A 19,619-nucleotide genomic window follows, 5' to 3' on the forward strand; every position below is an offset into this window, starting at 1 on the left:
AGTGATAGAATGGATAAAAAGACAAGACCCATTTATACATTGCCTGCAGGAGACTCATTTTAGACCTAAAATCTGCAAAATGAAAGTGAGAGGATGGAGAAACATTTATCATGCAAATGGATGTCAAAAGGAAGCTGGAGTAGCAATAGTCATATCAGACAAAATAGATTTGAAACAAAGACTTTAACAAGAGACAAAGAATACCATGTAATAATAAAAAGGACAATCCAACAAGAAAATATGACAATTGTAAATATTTATGCACCCAACATGAGAGAAACCAAATACATAAAACAGTTAATAACAAACATAAAGGAACTAGTTGATGATAATAATACAATAATAATAGGAGACTTTAACATTACACTTATATCAAAGGATGTATTGTCTAGTGAGAAAATCAACAAGGAAACAATAGGTTTGAATGATACACTGTAACATATGGATTTAACAGATACATTCACAACATTCCATCCTAAAATAGCGTAATACACATTCTTTTCAAGTGCACACTGGATATTTTCCAGAATAGACCACATATTAGGTCACAAAACAAGATTCAACAAATTCAAGAAGTTTGAAGTCAGACCACACACATTTTCTGATCATAATGTGATGAAACTTGAAGTCAACAACAAGAAAAAATCTAGAAAGACCACAAATACATAGGGCTAAATTACATGCTACTAAACAATGAATGGGTCATCAGTAAATCAAACAAGAAATTTAGAAGTACATGGAAATAAAATGCAAACACAATTGTTGAGAACCTTTGAGATGCAGCAAAAACAATCTTAAAACAAAAGTATATAAGAATACAGAATTATGTTCAAGAAGCAAGAAAAATGTCAAATAGACAACCTAATCTTAACCTAAAGGAGTTAGGGAAAGAACAGCCAAAGCCTAAGACAGCAAAAGGAAGAAAACAATTAATACTATAGAAGAAATAAATTATCTGGAAACTAATAAAACACCAGAACAGATCAATGAAACCAGTAGCTGGTTCTTTGAACAAATTAATGCAATATATAAACCTTTAGCTAGAATTATCAAAACAAAAAAGAATAAGGAGATGGGGTCTGGGTGGCTCAGTGTGTTGAGTGTCTGATTCTTGATTTCAGGTCTGGTCATGGGATCGAGTTCCACATTGGGCTCCAGGCTGAGCATGGAGCCTGACCCTCTACCCCCAGTCACATGCACTCTCTTTCTCTAAAACAAAACAAAACAAAAACAAAAACATAACAAAAAAATAAGAGAAAGTACTCAAATAAATAAAATCACAAGGAGAGACAAGAAAAATCCACTAACACCACAAAAACACAATTATAAGAGAATATTATGAAAAAAGCTATACGCCAACAAGTTGTAAAAACGGGAGGAAATGGATGAATTTCAAGAACATATAATGTACCAAAAATGAAAAATAAAGAAATAGAAATTTTGAACATACTGATAACTAGCAAAGAAATTGGATCAGTAATCAAAAATCTGCCAACAAACTGTAGTCCAGGGCCAGATGTCTTCCCAGGTAGATTTTACCAAACATCTTTTTTATGTTTATTTATTTATTTTTGAGAGAAAGAGAGCAGGGGAGGGTCAGAGAGAAAGAGAGAAATTGAATCCTTAGCAGGCTCTGTGCTGAGAGCACTGAGCCCAATCCAGGGTTTGAACCCACGAATTGTGAGATCATGGCAGCAGCTGAAATCAAGAGTAGAATACTTAACTGACTGAGCCACCCAGCCGCCCCTCTATCAAACATTTAAAGAGATATCTATTCTTCTCAAACGATTCCAAAACGTATAAAAGGAAGGAAAACTTCCAAACTCATTCAATGAGGCGAGCATTACCCTGAGACCAAAGCCAGAAAAAGATTCCTATAAAAAAAACTACAGGCTGATATCCCTGATGAATATAGATGCAAAAATCCTTGGGGCGCCTGGGTGGCGCAGTCGGTTAAGCGTCCGACTTCAGCCAGGTCACGATCTCACGGTCTGGGAGTTCGAGCCCTGCGTCAGGCTCTGGGCTGATGGCTCAGAGCCTGGAGCCTGTTTCCGATTCTGGGTCTCCCTCTCTCTCTGCCCCTCCCCCATTCATGCTCTGTCTCTCTCTGTCCCAAAAATAAATAAAAATGTTGAAAAAAAAATTTTTTTTAAATCCTCAACAAAATACTAGCAAACTGTATTCAACAATACATTAAAAAGTAGGCTTTATTCCTGAGCTGCATGGGTGGTTCAATATTTGCAAATCAATGAACATGATACATCACTTCAATAAGAGAAAGGATCTTTTCAATAGATGCAGACAAAGCATTTGACAAAGTACAACATCCCTTCATGATAAAACATCTCAACAAATTAGGTTTAGAGGGAACATAACTCAACATAATAAAGGCCATCCATGAAAAACCCACAGTTAATATCATCGTAAATGAAGAAAACCTGAGAGCTTTGACTCTATGGTCAAGAACAAGACAGAGATGTTAATTATCTCCACTGTTATTTAACATAGTACTGCATATCCTAAGCCATGGAATCAGACAACAAAAAGAGATAAAAGGAATCTCTTGTCAAGGAAGAAGTCAAGGAAGAAGTCAAACTTTCACTCTTCCCAGATGACATGACTCTCCACCAATAAACTGCTAGAACTGATATACAAATGTAATAAAGTTGCAGGATACAAAATCAATGTACAGAAATATTTTGCATTTATATACACAAATAATGAAGCAGCAGAAAGAGAAATTAAGATATCAACCCCATTTACAATTGCATCAAAAACCGTAAGACCCCTGGGAATAAACCTAACCAAAGATATGAAAGATCTGTACTCTGAAAACTATAAAACATTGATGAAAGGAACGAAGATGACACACAAAAAATGGAAAGGCATTCTTTACTCATGGATTGAAGTAACAAATATTGTGAAAATGTCTATACTGACCACAGTCACCTACACAATTAATGCAATCTGTATCAAAATACCAGCAGCATTTTGGACACAGAAAGAACAAACAATCCTAAATTGGTACAGTACCACAAAAGACTCTGAATAGCCAGAACAATCTCAAAAAAGAAAAGAAAATCCAGAAGCATCACAATTCTGGACTTCAGGTTATATTAAAAAGCTGTAGTAATAAAAACAGTATGATCCTGGCACAAAAATGACACATAGATCAATGAAAAAGAATTAAATACCTACAAATTAATCCACAACCATATAGTCAATTAATCTTCAACAAAGCAGGAAATAATTTCCAATAGGAAAAACACTCTTCAAAAATAGCGTTGGGAAAACCGAACAGCAACATGCAAAAGAATGAAACTGGGCCGCTTTCTTACACCATACACAAATATAAATTCAAAATGGATTAAAGACCTAAAAGTGAGACATGAAATATAAAAAGCTGAGAAGACAACGCAGACAGTAACCTCTTGACATCAACCACAGCAATTTTTTTTTCTAGTTATGTCCCCTAAGGCAAGGGAAACAAAAACATAAACAAGCTATTGGGACTTAATTTAAAAAAAAAATCTGCACAGTGAAGGAAACAATTAAAGCCAAAAGGAACCTATGGCATCGGGGAGTATATTTGCAAATGAAATATCTAATAAATGATTAGTATCCAAATTTTTTGAAGAACTTATAAAACTCAACACCCAAAAGACACATAATCTAATTTAAAAATGGGCAGAAGACATGAATAGATATATTTCCAAAGAAGACATCCAGATGGCCAACAGACACATGAAAAGATTCTCAACATCACTCATAAACAGGGAAATACAAATTAGAACTACAATGAGATATCATCTCACATCTGTCAGGATGGATAAAATCAATAACACAAAAAACTACATGTGTTGGCAAGGATACAGAGAAAAGGGAACCCTCTTGCACTATTGATGAATGCAAACTTGTGTATTCACTGTGGAAAACAGTATGGAGATTCTGCAAAAAGTTAATAACAGAACTACCCTACAAACGAGCAATTGCACTACTAGGTATTTACCCCAAAAACAGAAAAAAATGCTAATTTAAAGGCATATAGGCACTGATGTTTTTAGAAGCATTTTATGCAATAGCCAAATTATGGAAACAGCACAAGTGCCCATTGGCTGATTAACAGATAAAGAATATATATATATATACATATATGTACATTAAAAAGAATGTTGTTGCCATTTGCAATGACATGGATGCAGCTAAAAAATATTTTGCTAAGTGATTTCAGTCAGAGAAAGACAAATACCATATTATTTCACTTATATGTGGAATTCAAAAAACAACACAAGGGAGTAAAAGGAAAGAGAGAGAGAGGCAAACCAAGAAACAGCTATAGAGAATCAACTGATACTTACCAGAGAGGAGGTGGGTGGAGAGATGGGTTAAATAGGTGATGGGAATTAAGGGATACACTTGTTGTGATGACACTAGGTGTTGTATCAAAGTTTGAATTCCTATATTGTAGACCTGAAACTAATATAACACCATATGTTAACTAATTGGAATTTGCTAATAAATTTAAAATAGTGCTATCCCACTTCTGGGTAGCTAAAGGAAATGAAATTTGGTTCAGAGATATGTACACTCCCATGTTCACTGAAGCATTATTCACAATAACCAAGATATGGAAACATCTTAAGTATTCATTACAGATGAACAAAGAAAAAAATGTCATAAGGTGTTTATTATTCAATCTTAAAAATTAAGTAAATCCTGCAATTTGCAACGACATGAATACACAATAGGACATTATACTAAGAAAATAAACCAGATACACAAAGACAAATATGCATAATTTCATTTATATGTACAATCTAAAAATAGTAAAACTCATAGAAGCAGAGGGTTTAATGATGGTTCCAGGGTCTGGGAGAAGGGTGAAGTGGGGAGATGTTTATCAAAGGGTACAAAGTTTCAATTATGCAAGATGAATAAGTTCTGGAGATCTAATGTACAGCAATTACAACATGAGTTAACAAACTGTATTATGTACTTGAAATTTGCTAAAGGGTAGATCTTAAGTATTCTTTTCATACTCACAAAAAAATGGGAACCATGTTAATTTATGATTATATTAATCAACTTGATTGTGGTGTTTATTTAACAATGTATACATATGTGAAGTCATCAAGTTGTACAACTTAAATATGCACTATTTTTGTTTGTCAATAATACTGCAATAAACCTGGAAAAATTCATTTAAAAACGTTCTCATTTATTAAAAAAAAATCTCATGTTCTCTTCACATTAAAAAAAATGGGGGTCCTCTTATATTTCTGGTGGTAATATAAAATGTTGCAGCTGCCGTGGAAAATTGTTTGGTATTTCTCAAATGTTAAACATAAAATTACCAAATGATCCAGCAATTGCAGTCTTAGATATATACCCAAAAGAACTGAAAATAAGAACTCAGATACTTCTATGCCTTTGTTTATAGCAACGTTATTCAGTAGTCAGAAGATTGAAAGGACCTGAGAGTCCATCAACAGATGACTAGAAAAACAAAATGTGGTACAGACATATAAAAATGTGGTGGAGTATTATTTGCCTTTAAAAAGGATGAAATTCTAATACATACTACAACATGGATGAAACTTGAAAACAAGCAAAGTGTAATAAGCTAGGCATAGAAGGACACATATTGTATGATTTTGTTTTTATAAAGCATCTAGAATAGGCAAATTCATAGAGACAGAAAGTAGAACAATGTTTATAGAGGGACCAAGATGAGGGAAAAATTGGGAGTTATTGCAGTTTTCACATGGGATGATGAAAATATTTGGAAATGGTAGTAATGATTTCAAAACATTGTGAATGTAATTAATGCCACTGAATTGTGCATTTTAATATGGTTAAAATGACAATTTTATGTTATATATATTTTACTACATTAAAAATATTATAACAAGTCGCACTGTATCTTATGTCAGTCTCTAGTGGCATTATGTTTAGTAATTCTTGAGCACTTATGTATCTAACTGTGAACAGGATATATATATATATATATATATATATATATATATATATTAATTCTTCCATTCTATGAGCATTGAATCTTTCCATTTGTGTCATCTTCAATTTATTTTTTTTTAACGTTTATTTATTTTTGGGACAGAGAGAGACAGAGCATGAATGGGGGAGGGGCAGAGAGAGAGGGAGACCCAGAATCGGAAACAGGCTCCAGGCTCTGAGCCATCAGCCCAGAGCGGGACGTGGGGCTCGAACTCACGGACCGCGAGATCGTGACCTGGCTGAAGTCGGACGCTTAACTGACTGCACCACCCAGGCGCCCCTCAATTTATTTTATCAATATTTTATAGTTTTCAGAGCATAGGTCTTTCATCTTCTTTGTTAAATTTATTCCCAAGTATTTTATTCCTTTTGGTAAAACTGCAAATTGTATTTTTGTAAATTTTACTCTTTGTTACTTTGTTATTAGCATATAGAAATGCAACAGATTTTACATATTATTTTTTTTCCCTACAACTTACTGAATTTATTTGTTTGTTCTAGTAGTATTTTGGTGGAATCTTTAGGATTTTCTAGTGTGGTATCATATCATCTGCAAATAATGACAATTTAACTTCTTTACCTTTTTGATACATTTTACTTCTTTTGTTTGTCTTATTGCTGTGGTTAGGTCTTTAAATACTATATTGAATAGAAGTGGTAGGAGTGGATATCTTTGCCCTGTTTCTGATCTTAAAGGAATAGTTCTTAGCTTTTCTTCATTGAGTAGGTTAGATGTAGATTTATCTATATAGCCTTTGTTATGGTGAGATAGAGTTCTTCTAAACCCACTTTGTTGAGTGTTTTTATCATGAATGGATGCTGAACTTTGTCAAATGCTTTTTTCTGCATCATAATGATCATATGATTCTTATCTTTCCTTTTGTTAAATGATGTATCACATTGATTGCAGTAAGTTGTTAAATAAAATGTACAATCAAAAAAGGATTCAGAGTACACTTATCTCCATAAGCACTGAGAAATATATAGAATTGTGAAATCTTTATATTTCATTCCTGAAACTAATATAACAGTATATTAATTATACTTGAATAAAATAAATGGTGAGGCTTTTTTGAGAGAAAGAAAATAAGAGAGATGAATTCTCTATCAGGTGCTTAGGTACTTATAAAGAGAGAAGATAGGGTCCCTGTGTGACTCAGTTAAGCATCCAACTCTTGATTTCGGCTCAGGTCATGATCTCATGGTTCATGAGATTGAGCCCCTTCATTGGGCTCCATGCTGACAGTGAATCCCTGCTTGAGATGCTCTCTCTCTCACCCTCCCCCCCCCGCCCTTCCCTGCTTTCTCATTCTCTCTCTCTTTCTCAAAAATAATAAGTAAACCTTTAAAAAGAGAGAAGATAATAACCACATAATTAAATATACATTTTTAAAAAAGAAATAACAGGTGTTGGTGAGAATTTGTAGAAAAAAGAACCCTTATGTACTTTGGTGGAAATGTAAATTGGTACAGCCATTATGCAAGAGTATAGAAAACCCTTAAAATTTGGGGGCACCTGGGTGGCTTGGTTGGTTAGGCGTCCGACTCTTGATTTCAGCTCAGGTAATGATCTCACAGTTGTAAGATCAAGCCCCACATCAGGCTCTACACTGAGTGTGGAGTCTGCTTAAGATTTTCTCTCTCTCTCCCTTTTCCCCTCTCCCCTGCTCACATTCTCTCTCTCTCTCTCTCTCTCTCTCAAATACAAAAAAATAGAATTTCCTTTAAAAATTAAAAATAGAACTACCATATGATCCAGTAATTCCATTATTAGGTATTCACCCTCCAAAAGTGAAAACATTAATTCAAAAATATATATGAACCTCTGTGTGTTTTGCAGCATTATTTACAGTAGCCAAAATATGGAACAATTCAAGCATCCATAAATATATGAATGGACAAAGATGTGAGATGTACATATACATACAACACACAATGGAGTATTACCCAGGCATAAAAAATAATGAAACCTTCCTATTTGCAACAACATAGATGGACTTAGCAGGTCCATGGAGGATGTAATGCTAAGCGAAAAAAATCAGTCCGAGAAAGACAAACCATGTGATTTCACTCTTATATGGAATTAAACAAAACAATTAAAAAAAAAAAAAAAGAAAAAAGAGGTAAAAAAAAAACCACTCTTAAATGTAGAGAACACATTGTGGTTGTCAGAGGGGAAGAAGGGTGGGGATGGCAAAATAGATGAGCACTGAGAAATGCATAGAATTGTTGAATCATTATACTGTACACTTAAGACTAATATGACACTACATGTTAATTATACTTCATTTTTTTTTAAATCACTTGATTATCCATATGAAAGCATCAATATATATTGAGTTTCCTGATTATACAGGTGCCCCAGGAGGGCCTTGGAATTGTGTGTTCAGTTCCTCAAGTCCTCAGTGGTGCTGGCTCCCAGGGGCATGCTCTAATAATGCCCTCCACACCATGATTCTCAGTGGAAGCTGATTATCTTGAATTTGTGCTGCCTACTCAGGGAACATTTCTGTGTCTCAGAGCCACCCTCCAGGTGTAGTCCAACAGCACGGGCTGGGAGGGAGTGCTCTGAAGTCACCTCATGACTTCTCCAAAAAGCACACGGTTCAGAGCAGCTGGACATGTCCATGGGTCTGTGTGCATTATGATTCAACTTCCCTCATTCATTTTATCAAAGACCAGACAGAAGTGACAGGTTCTGTCAGTTCTCTGTAGACACAGCCTGAACCACCATGGAAAATTCACTTTTCTGGGATTTAGTCCTCTCACCATTAATTCAAAGTCCGGAGAGCAATTTCATACAAATAAAAATAATTATCTGAACTCTCTCCAATAAGACAGTGTGAAAATCAGCTTTAAGTTTTCCTCAATTCCTTAGGGATGAGATAAAGCCAAAACACCTTTTGTGGCAGATTATAACTAGAGTTAAGTCCAGGTAAACAGACTGACATTTTAAATATTATTAATGATTGAATGAATGAAAATAATCAATTTACATTATTATATTTACTATTTAATAAGTATTATGGTAATAATGGAAATAAAAGGTGAAAGAATAATCCATCACTCATCATCTCAAGATTTAAATCCTCTTCCATATCTTTTCTGTATAAAATATGGAATTTTTATCATTGCAATTATAGTTTCATATTCTGCTTTATGGTTTCATTATTTTCATAAGATTCCTTTCACATTGCTAGATATTTTAAGTACATGTCATTTTCAAATGATTAATGATACTCCATGGGGTGAACCTAACAAAATTTGTTTACTTATTTCCCTATAGCTAGGCATTTGTTTTATCCATTTTGTACTAATTTAGGCTAAGCTATATGGACTATATTTATGCACATAACTTTACCATCCTTATTAATAATTTATTTAGCATAAATTTCCAGAAATGAAACTAATGGATCAAAATGTTTTGTGAATGTTGTGTTAATTTACACAGCTACAAGCAAAATTTGAATGTGTACACAAAATTTATGTGTGTACAATGTTGGCTTAGATATTTAAAAAACAGTACTTGGGGGTTGTTCCATCTGCAGGCTTATTTGAAAGATCAGGACTGTTCCAGCTGTCTACTGTTTTGATGGGTTTGATGGACCTGAACATTCCAGCTCTTAAACTAGTCAGCTGAAGTCAGAATGAAATGATTACTCTTGAAAACTCTCAATTCTTCACTAATCAGTTGAGTAAGTGGTTTTCATTGTTGGTGGTGATGTAGTGGTAAAATGTGTGTTTTCTGATTTGATTTGGAAATGCAAACCCAGTGATAAATCCCCAAGACATTCTAGAGTCAGTTAGTGGAAAACACACCTCTAACTAAATGAGGCTTTGGGGACGACATTCCTTGCTTAAAATCCTGGCTCTGCCTCCTGCTGATAGTGCAGGCTTGAGAAAGTTGCTTAAACTTTCCAGGCCTCCATGTTACCCACAGATGTAATAATCCATACTTCTTTATGGTTGGTGTAAGCATGTAAAAATCATGGCTCAATGACTGACACATGGCTCAATGACTGACAATGACAATGACTGTGACTGAAGTGCACAACAAATGGTAGTTATTAATATTATTGGCGTCCAGAATAATAATAGAAGTGATCAAAAGGTTTATAATGTATATTTTAAAATATCATGGTGACAAAAATATTTCAATGTGTATAAAAAATATATGAGAATCACTGTATTTTATATAGGAATGTTCAGTTACTCACCTATGAAGAAATCCAGTAGTAATTAATGTAAGAGTGTAAACATAGGTTCAGAAACCTGGCAATGCAAAAATGAGATAAGGACAATTGGAATAAGTACAAGTAATAAAGCAAATAATCAGGGACATATATAGGCTACCATAAGCTAAATAAGCCAAATTATGCAATGGAAGAATTAAAAACAAAAACAAAAAACTTGAAATTCAAAAGTGCAGAAGTCACCATTGTTTCTCTCAACATCAAAAATGATTTAGGCATTGTGTTTAATTTAGGCAACCAAAACATACAGATATTATAAAGAAATTAAGGTTTATTGAGGTGAGTAGGAATGTGTTGAAGGGCAATGGAAAACAGGCTTGCAAAGACAAGGTTTAAAATGTATTGGTGTTCAATGTCAGAAGACAGAAGCTGACTTTGTTACTCCCTCCTAAGCTGATCTGTCCTATTAAGAACAAACCAGGGAATATAAAAGTAATAGAGAAAGCAAGACTATGGCTGGATAATATTCCACTGTATATATAAACTGTTTTTTTAATCCTTTTATGATAGGAAAAGATAGTATTCAAAAGGAAGAAAGGGAAAGGATAGGACCTGAGGGAAAGGGAAAGGATGAGGTCCCTGCGTGGGGAAAAACACATATTTGTAATAATTTTGGGAGGTCCCACACAGAAAAATCTCTCAGGCTTAAGATTCCTCTTAAAAATGTACCAGACATCTGGGGTACCTGGGTGGTTCAATCTCTTAAGTGTCCGACTTCGGCTCAGGTCATGATCTCGCAGTTCATGGGTTGGAGCCCCGCATCGGGCTCTGTGCTGAGTGCTTTCTCAGAGCCTGGAGCCTGCTTCAGATTTGGTGTCTCCTCTCTCTGCCATTCATGCTCTGTCTCATTGTCTCTCAAAAATAAATAAATGTAAATTTAAAAAAATAAAAATTAAAAAAAAAAGAATGTAACAGACATCACCTACTCCTCCTCAGGTTCCTCTCAGGAATTTGACAGTCAAAATACCATTAAAAAAGTAAAACATACAAAACAGAAGAGACTCATAAATATGGAGAATAAACTGAGGGTTGCTGGAGGGGTTGTGGGAGGGGGGAAGGGCTAAATGGATAAGGGTCATTAAGGAATCTACTCCTTAAATCATTGTTTCACTATATGCTAACTAATTTGTACATAAAATTTAAAAAATTAAAATTTAAATTTAAAAAAAAGTAAACCATAAAACTTGTGCTATGTGAGGGACAGTATGACCAGTCTGACTCCTCACACAATGGAGTCGAGCCAATCAGGAATGGACAACCCAGCACCTAGGGCTATCCAGCCAGTAAGGGTAGAACCTGAGAAAGAACAAGGGGTAAGGAGGTCTGACCATAACCTTATAAAGCAAGGACCTTTTACTATAGTCTTCAGGACTTCACTTTTGAATGTCCCCTCTCTGTAAAGAGAGCTTTCCTACTATTCTTCCTTTCTGATCTTATACTCTAATAAACTTCTGTCTGCTGCTCATTCTGTGTCCACCACTTCATTGTCAAAGTGGTGAGACTATGAACCCCAGGGGCTAGAGGTAAAAAATCCTGCAACACTTTCATTCAATGGACACTCAGGTTGTTTTCATATGTTTGCTATTGTGAAAAACACTGCAATTAACACAGAGTGCAAGCATCTGTTTGAGATTCTAACTTCAATTCCTTTGCATAAATACCTAAAAATGGTATTGCTGGGTCATAGGAGCTGGGAGTATGAATGGAGAGATGGGGCACAAGATTTTGGTTATTCATGATTAATAAATTCTGGAGTTCTAATGTGTAACATGGTCACTATAGATAACAATACTGTTACCTGGCTAATTAGCTTGATTGTGGTGATTATTTCACAATGTACACATACATCAAATAATCAAGTTGTGCACCTTAAATAATATAATAAATTTTGAAAAGACTGTGGCTGGACATAACAGCCAAAGGAGACTCTGGAATGCACCAAAACAGCCCCCTCTTAAGGTAGCTTGGGTTTCCACGTGCAGAGAACTGAATCATATGATTTTGTGGTATATTGTCTCATGATTCCTCCCAGACTAGAACAGCTCAAAGATATAGTCCACAACTCCCACAATATAAACCCACTCTTGGAGATACTAGTAAGCATTGTTGGATAAAAAAAAAAAAAAAGAGTAGGATCACATATGAAAAACAGAGATACCATGTGAAAAGCAACAAACAGACTTCCCTGATTTAGTTGTAGACTAGTCTTAAACATAAGTCATGTACATGTAGGTTATTCAGTGGGATTATTCAGTGGATAGAGAGCAGCATGCATGAAGCCTGTTAATCACTGTTATCTCACTTATAGTTCCTTTGATCTCGGGTTACATCATGATAATGGAGACTGAGGATAGCTGAGGCTGAGGATAGAAGAACCACAATAAAGTAGAAAGAAATATGAGGGAATAGAGAAAACGTACCAATGAAAAGCTGACTTCATGATCTTAGCTATGGTGATGCCGACAGCACTTTAAATATGAAGGGAAGTTTGACAATGAGGCAGACAAAAAGATCATGAACTTTTGGAAAATAAACTCATATTATTTCATTTCCCACTCAAAATTCATGGTGACATCAGTGTGCATAGATACAACAGTTGCTGGTTGTACTTTTTCTGTGTCCTAAACAATAAATGAGAACCTATCTCTGAATAGTATAAAATATATTACAAAATACAGTCCACATCCAATATCTCATTACCTGATTACTTCATTTTTTCTTTAGTCAACTGTACATCAGAGAGTCAACTGTTTACTGCTGCCAGTTGAATATGCACAGATTACAAAGACTATTGTGCTCTCACAATTTATAATTTTAATTAATACAACAACAAAGTAAAGTGAATATTATTATTCCATATTATTATCTCTACTGTTAGAACAATACAGCAGTGGTCAGAAAATCACAGAAAATAGCCTGGCAAGGCCTATGCTTGATGAAGAAAAAAGATTCTTTATCTATGGTCCTTAGCTTACACACTCTCCAGGACTATTTTAGCACTTGGAACCTTGGTACAGGTAAGACCTCAATATATAAATGATAAAAAAAGAAACACAATAGTTGCTATTAGATCTCTTAGGATCAAAAGTAGAATGTTCCATAAGTAACTTCCATCTTTAAGAGTCAGAAGACCAATAATGCATCAGGACATGATCAGTGGTAAATAAGTATGTTTTGAATGAGTAAAAGCAAGAATTAATGAATAAAAATTCCTCAGCAACAATATAGGTTTAGGTCTGGTTCAAAAATAAAGTTGTCAGATTTGGGAGCCTTTACTGAATATAAACTCAGTGCTCCTGAGCAAGATGCTTTTCTTTTGAAGTCTCAATTTCTATATCTGCAAAATGGAATAATAATATTCACCCTACTTTGTTGTTGTATTAATTGAAATTATAAATTCTGAGAGCACAACAGTCTCTATAATCTGTGCATATTCAATTGATGTACAATCTGATGTACAATTGCCTAAAGAAAAAACTGAAGTAATCAGGGAATGAGATATTGTATGTGGACCGTATTTTGTAATATTTTTTATACTATTCAGAGATAGGTTCTCATTTATTGTTTAGAACACAGATATCTGATTATTTTTTTTGAGAAATAAACCAATTTCATTGTTTTCACTCAACTAAATCCAAAATATCAATTCATTAGGCTTGTGTAGACACAAACACCAAACAGTCATGTTGTGGGGGTCTGTGCATATTAACATGACCTAAATTCCCACATATATATCTAGGGCTAGCAGAATGCACATAGTACTTGCTGGCCACATGGTAGACCATGGAGGTCACAGGCTTCACTATGACACAGACTTGGGATCACACCCCAAGATGATCTTCAACACTAAGCTGGTTAACCTCCTGAACTTCTATTTTTTATGTGTAAAATAATGATTTAGTATCTCTTTTATTATATAAGGATAAAATGAGATAATGTGTTAAGTGTTTAATGCAAAATGAGAGATAAAAAAATATTAGTTTGATTCCCACTCTGATTACTCTTAGAATTGAGGAATAAAAACCTATTGCCATAGGACACAAAATAACTATAACTAAAATTAACTTCAGTAGATATTTTGAAGGAAGGGAAGACAGTAGGGAAGGAGGGAGAAAGAAGGGAAGGAAGCAAGGAAGGAAGGGAGGAAGGAAGAGAGGAATGAAGGAAGGAAGGGAGGAAGGAAGGATGCTTCTCCACATCTCTAACTGCTGACTGGGGAGCAGTTTCCCCTAGACACAGAGGTGACGTTATGTTGATCTAACCAATGATATCTAAGGCCTCTCACAAATACCCTTTGTATACAGGCTTTGAAATAATAGTGTGGGGGCCCTGGAGCTCCTGAAGACATAGCATTATGGCTGAGGAAGTATTCATGTGTTTTTCCATAGAAGCCATCACTTGTCCAGAAACCAAGAACTTTACCTCAGACCTTGATACTTGTGCTTATTTGGAATTCTTTTCAGTCTATATCATATCTCCTTTTTGAAGCCATTTAATTGCCTACACAATTTCCTAAGAAATATTTAGGAGCCCGCAAGGAGAGAATCACTGGCTCTCAGTTTTGGGAAACATCCTATCCCACTTCAGGACCTCAAGTGTCCACACAGGTAAGGAGCTTGTTCCCCTATTTGTAAAGAATATCAAAGAACGAAGAGCCACAATCTTCATCAATCAGCTATTTTAGAAGAAAACAAACCTTCTCTGCTAGGACATCCTTCCTGTAACCCATCTCATTTTATATTCATTAATCATAGGGACTTTGTTAAAGTGCTAGTGGGGGAGAACTAAGAAGTGTGGTTAATTGCCCTTCACCTTCTTTTCTCTTGATCGTATATAAGAAGTTTCTTTAGATGTTTCCCTCTAAATTTTATTTGAGCAGAGTGTATAAATTACTTGGATTGTAGTTAAAGTAGGTCTACTAACTGGCATTTCTACAATTAATTAGTTGAGTTACACTGGCATTTGGTGGCCAGTTGCACAGCACTGTTGAAAAGGTGGGATTTCAGAGAACTATAAGAATGTTGTCAAAACAAAATGACATGGCACAACAAGTAGTGGCTTCTGGTCAGACTGAATTTGAACCCTTCAGTCTTGTATTTGTTATCTCTGAATCTTGGCTTTTTACTCTGTAAAATGAAGATAATAATACCTAGAACACATGCATTTAGCACACTGAACACAATCCTGGCACATAGTAAAATAGTGGGTAGAAATATTAAAGCCATTTGTATATCTAGATGAAATCCCAATGCTGTGTTAAGCGGTGGAACAAAGAGATTTTTACCTCTCCCCAACCGCTCCTCCCTGGCCTGTTTTAACAGCTGACAAAACTGCTCGCAGGTCAGTCACTCTCATTGTCTCCCTTGCACTGAGTCCATATTTTAGCCATGAACATCAAACAAGTCTGCAGAACTTTGGAAGTTTCATCAATAAAATAGTCCAATAGCAAGAGACCACAGAGTGGCAGTTTTTCCTTCATAGAGTCTGAGCCACATCCAGGAGCCACCACCACCCCTGTGTTATAAAAGAAAAACACCCACCAGCGCTTCTGTGTATATCTCGCAAATCTAAATACTCATCAGAAGAATTGACTGTGCCAAGTTTGTCCATTGTTTAGGAAACACCTGACCATGTCTGTTTGGCTCCTATAAAACCCAGCTTAAGATTGTTTTAATGCTCTAAATAAACGTGAATTTTCACTACATCAAAAGCTCCTCCTTTAGTCAATTGTATGAGCTTTGGCTTTTCCCTTCACTTCTATCATGAGTCTTGTTCATTCACTTAATCATTCAACAACCTCATGCAGCTGCCACAATATGCACTATTCATCTTACTGCTCCATGTGGTACAGAATAAAAATACCCTCAGGTAACATAAATTTAGGCCATAATTGCCTAGGAAGCCAACACAGTTAGGAGCAAACTTTTCCAATCTTGGCACTATGGACGTTTTGGGCTGGTTAATTTTCTGTTTGGGGGCTATCCTGTACACTATAGGATGTCTAGAAGTATTCCTGGCTTCTTCCCACTATATGCCATCCCTACTTCTGAGTTGTGACAACCAAAAATGTCTTCAGCCACTGACAAATATCCCATGGGTAAGGGGGAAATCACTCTGGTCGAGAACCTCTGTGCTACAGAATAGTGGTTCTCAAACTTGAGCAAACATTGGACCAATTGGAGGCCTTGTTAAAATAGAGTTCTGAGCCACCACCCAGAGTTTCTGATTTGATAGGTCTGTGTGAGGCCTGAGAATTTGCATTTTGAAAAGGTGGCTGATCCATTTTTCTCTAAGGAGACCTAGGTGTTAGCCATTGGCATATTTGTTATTCCTCTGCCTGTGAAATCCTTATTCAATGGTTTCCAGATTTGTCTGATTAGAATCACCTGGAAACCTTTAAACCTTCCAAAGACCTAGCCATAACCCAGACCAATTAAATCACTAATTCAGAAGATGGGGCACATACATCAACATTTTTGAAGCTCCTTAGATAATTCCGATGTGCAGATTTGGGGACCAAATATAAATGCCATTACCTCATCTGTGATTTGAAGTTTTGGGGCTAAGTAGCTTATGGCTGCAGCTCACCCTAATTATTGTAACTGTGGCTAAGTCACGCTGTAGAAAACAGGACTCTAGGGGGAAATGAGAAGCTATTAGGGGTGCCTTGTTGAATGGAGATGGATTATGGCCTCAGATTTCACAGCTTTCTATATGGACTCCCCAAGGGTCTGTTTCAGTTTCTGAGCCACAAGCTCAAGCCCAGGAAGGACATGAAGAAGGAGAAAAGTCAATAAGAGACTGAGCCTTCTTTTTTTTTTTTTTTAATTTTTGGGACAGAGAGAGACAGAGCATGAACAGGGGAGGGGCAGAGAGAGAGGGAGACACAGAATCGGAAACAGGCTCCAGGCTCTGAGCCATCAGCCCAGAGCCCGACGCGGGGCTCGAACTCACGGACCGCGAGATCGTGACCTGGCTGAAGTCGGACGCTTAACCGACTGCGCCACCCAGGCGCCCCAAGAGACTGAGCCTTCTAATGGAGACTGCACATTGGGACAATGTGAGGTGAGTGAGAGAAAGATGAGAGGTCGAGAGATAGGGAAGTAATTTAAAATCTTCACCCCCATTTATGCAGCCCCACAATTGACAACGGGCAATTCCACAACTTGTCTTCTGTCAAATTTTCCAGCATTTAAAATCTCTGACAATCTGAAAGTTGTTTGATTTTTGTTTTTGTTTTTCAACACTATATTTCTCCATAAATGAGATGTCTTAAATTGTAAAAATCATTGTGTGCTCTACTTTAAAAGAAAAAAAGTGGGGGACTGTGTGGTTCAGTTGGTGAAGCATCTGACTTCAGCTCAGGTCATGATCTCACAGTTTGTAAGTTCGAGCCCCATTCTGGGCTCTGTGCTAACCACTCAGAGCCTGGAGCCTGTGTCGCCCTCTCCCTCTCTACCTCTCCCCGGCTTGTGCTCTCTCTCTCTCTCTCCCTCTGTCTCTCTCTCTCAAAAATAAATAAATAAACTTTTTTTTTTTTAAAAAAGCAGTTAAACTGTAGGGGAGTAGAAAAAAAAAAAAAAACATACCAGTAAGAAAAGTCATAGGGAGAGAGAATGAAGACTAGGTCTAGATATACCCAACAACACAAAATGTGTTGTTTACATCGAAGATTTCTTTTTTGTTCATTCTAGTGGTTTTCCTATGCCTACTGGGTACTAGTTCACATCTAAGTAAGCTAGAGGTGGCAGGAATAGAAAAACATATCCTCTTCCTCCTGGGAACAGTCTAAAAGAAAAGGAACCATCCTAAAAATTTATTCTGAGACACACATGTGCACACACATGCACTTTATACACTGCAATGCAGATGGGTATGTGTGTTAATATTGAAAAAACTGCCATGAAAAATCAATAATGTCAGAACAAAGAATAATTTCTAAGAATAATTGCTTATGCACAGCTCCACAAAGGGGGTGTTAAATTCAACTGGCCATACCAAAAGACAGCCATAGAGGTAATAGTGTGTATGTGGGCAATCACACATCCGGGGCCATATGAGCTGCCTTCTGTGGAGAAATATACTCTGTGGCCAGAGTCCTTAGTCACAAGTAATACCCAGTGTAGATGGAGAGATCCAGTGTGCATGGGAGGAGCTCTTCCCATCACAATAAACACAACCCCTTCCAAGGTTTATGAGAACAAAATCTGTGGAAGGGAAATTTCCAAGCGAGAGGCATTAGGAGTTCTTTGCAGGTGGGTACAATTATTGATTATATGATTATTTTGCAGAATTAATTTGCTTAAGTGAGGAAGAGAACTGTTATAACATTTACTGAATACCTATCATGCAAAAGCATAACCTCAACATTTTTCTTATTCAATACTCATAACAACCCTGAGAAGTGAGTATCATGACTCCATTTTATATAGAGAGATAAGCAGCAGCTCAGGGCTATAAAAGTGGTAAGAGTTGTGTTGTTAATAGCAGGTGACAAACAGCATATTCTTCCTGTCTGACTGTGCTGCAAGCACTCTACCTGTATTAACCACTATTACTCCCAACAGATCCAACAATTTTGAGACAAGGAACCTGAAGCTGAGTAGCCTAAGTTGCAGAGCTGGTGGAGCTGGGTCTTGAACCCAAGCAACCTGACTCCAGAGACTAGGTCCTTTCTCACAATGGCTTAAACTTGGTGAAATCTGCAAAGAACATTCAGCTGACTCTGGGTCAAATTATTACAGATTCTGAACATGTGAGTTCCTATTGTGAGTTCCTTTTGCTTTTGTGGAGAAGAAAGGAGGAAAAGAAAGGTAACTGATAATAGAGCTCTAGGGAACAGGTCTTCAATCAGGGGTAATTTTGCCCAGCAGGGAATATTTGGCAGTCTGCAGACATTTTGTTTGTTTGTTTGTCACAACTGTAGGGAAGGCTATTGGCATCTAATGGGAGAGTTCAGAGATGCTGCTAAATGTACTGCAGTTTACAGGGTAGTCTTTCATAGCAAAAAATTATCCACAGTAAAATGTCCATTATGCCAGGCTTGAGAAAGCCTTCTCTAGAACAATTAGGAGGATTTTGGATCTTGCCTGGAAGTTCAAAAATTTGTTGATCGAGGCTCATGCTGCTTATGGATAAAATTGGGACGATGGCTTAGGTTTCCTCCACCTATAAAATCTCATGGTTATGAGACTTTTGAGATACCAAACAACACAAAGTTTGCCTACAAGGTGACAAAACAGGGAAAACATGAGAAAATTCTCTTCAGAGGAATGTTTTCAAATGCACCTGGAATCTTGCTTTATGTCAGGTTGTGGTTATTATTACCATTAAGAAGGTAATCTACAGTTT

The sequence above is a fragment of the Prionailurus viverrinus genome, chromosome A1 (genome assembly GCF_022837055.1).
Source record: "Prionailurus viverrinus isolate Anna chromosome A1, UM_Priviv_1.0, whole genome shotgun sequence".
Classification (NCBI taxonomy): Eukaryota; Metazoa; Chordata; class Mammalia; order Carnivora; family Felidae; genus Prionailurus; species Prionailurus viverrinus.